This window comes from Limulus polyphemus, unplaced genomic scaffold, assembly GCF_000517525.1.
Source record: "Limulus polyphemus unplaced genomic scaffold, Limulus_polyphemus-2.1.2 Scaffold6709, whole genome shotgun sequence".
Taxonomy (NCBI): Eukaryota; Metazoa; Arthropoda; class Merostomata; order Xiphosura; family Limulidae; genus Limulus; species Limulus polyphemus.
Window position 1 is genome coordinate 46,038 of NW_013672319.1, and position 2,500 is coordinate 48,537.

The window sequence follows — 2,500 nt, forward strand, 5'->3', positions numbered from 1 at the left end:
ATCTGGCCACAGGTTACCGAGTTAGCGCCGTTTTTCGGGTCACTTTTCGTACATTCCATTATTGTAAAACTTCGTTTTCCACGTGATGAATCACTTTAAAATATCTTCTATACAACAGAAATTAAATGATGAGATGAAAATGTGTTAGAACAGGTGCTTAGAAAGAACAACAATAAAATGGACCTACAATATTATTGCCTATTTGCAAATAGTAACTATGGAGACGAGGTCATGAAATAAAAATCAAGTCGAGAACAACAACAAAATTTTATAAACGAAAACCTCTCGCCGAGCATTAGCTATTATATTATTTCCCTGTCAATGTTCCCATCTTCATTAAAAGGCGTAATATGACAAAAACAAGATCTTGAAGAATCTATCTATATACTACTAAAACTTTGAGACTGTTTGTTTGTTTGTTTGCTTATTTTCTCAGTCAAAAAATCATTCACACTACCGTTCGCGCTCTTTACGAAACTTCTAACTTCACTTTTTTGAAAAATGAAATGGTTTTTCCTTTTACTCCCGATCAACAATCAAATATCTTTTCTTCAATTATGAATAACACGAATGGATTGAAATATTTAATTAAATTATCTCAAAATAAAACTTGAATTCTTCATAACCTCTGAATAGTGGTTGACCCAACGGGTCACGGTGGTCTGGTTAAGACTTTTAAATAGACTGAAACAATCCATAGCAAACAGTCAGAATAGTAATTATTTGGTCATTTTATGTAGAATGACACCGGTAATCCTCGTGATGAAACAAAATGGCGTCCATATTTCATAGTATTGGTTGAGCAAAATTAAAGCTTATTGCACTTATAAAGCTACCTAAATCACTATATTCGTGTTTATGGAGTGAATCAAAATTTCACTATTTCAACAAATTTTCATCTAAGTAACTAAGTGATTTTTCCAGACAAGGGTACAGAAAAAATGACGAACCTTATCGTTCTAATTCTTTCATAGAAATCTTCCGTCTGGGGACTCAATGATTCCTTTCTTGTACCGAAAAGGATACTAGTATATATATATATGTACAAACTTACGATGCACTACTTTGGGCATATAATTAGATTTGGAGGTAGGTTGGTAGAGATCCTGTTGAGTAATAAAATCAAACCGGTATACGAGCATCTCACGTTTGGTATTGCTGGCGCACAAAAATATAGCTAATAAAAAGAAAAAAAACAAGTATAATAAAAAAAAATATAAAGTCAAGTACAGAGCGATATATATTATAAGTATATTTATGAATTAATATTTTTCATTTTTTGCTGATATTCATTTTTTAACATAGATTGATGTTTTGATGCTTCTGTTATTTTTCCAAATTTGTTAATATTATGAAAATAAATGGTTATATAATAAGGTTTCTGCTTTACATTTTATTTGTTTTTGAAGTAAGACCAAACAAAAACACTAAACAGAAATCGACATTTCCTTGTATAGATTGATAAAGTACCATAAGTTTCAAACATACGACTAAAAATCAACATTTTACTAGAACTGAGTTGTTAAATGTCTTCACTGTTTTCAATTGAGATGTCTGAAAAAATTTCCGTCTTTTCAAAATATATTTTTGAATGAAATTAACACCAAAATACATTACCGTTACTCCAGCTTTTCTCCATTCTTTGAAGGAAAATGAAACATTTTTCTTACTTGTTATACGATAATTAATAAAAACACACAAAAGAAACATGATACTGTGTTAGAAACCCAAAGAGTATCCAGTCTATTGCGTAAAAAATGTAATGTGAGTATTCTTATTAATTACGCTAATATTAATTAAGATGTTTAATTTCGTTTTGATACACATACATCAAAGTTATAAAAATACACAAGAAGTCAAAGGTCAATATAAATCTTATTAAAACGTATCTTTTCGATTTATACGTATCAAACATAGTAAAGATGCTACTACAATAAATAAATTACATATCACCAACCAATGTCACAACATCGGTTTCATACTTGATTACTAACTGAGAGGATAAATACTAAACTTTAAATTAAAATAATGATAACGTAAGAAACATAAACTGTGTGATGTTGAATCTTTATTGGTAGTGAAAAGTTGTGGCCCAAAATGTTAAACAGTTAAATCACTTATGGTGATGAAAATGGATTAGAGAAATATCTACAAGAATGAGTTAAAAATTGTATGAACACGGGATGGGAGAGAGTGAAATTTAACTGAAAATTTCACATCTTGGAGTTACTAAAGGTCAATATTTTATGCACTTACAAGCAGTAAATAAAATGATTAAATTATTTGTAATGAAATACGTTATTTAGAATCTTAAACATTTTTGTTATACCTCAAGTGTAATATAATCTTACTTTAAAAAAAGAAACGTAGAGTTGGTTTCATTTGATTTTGGCCCGGCATGGACAGGTGGTTAGGGCACTCGCAATCTGGGGGTCGCGGGTTCGGATCCCCGTCCCACCAAACATGCTCGCCCTTTCAGCCGTGGAAGGATTATAATGTG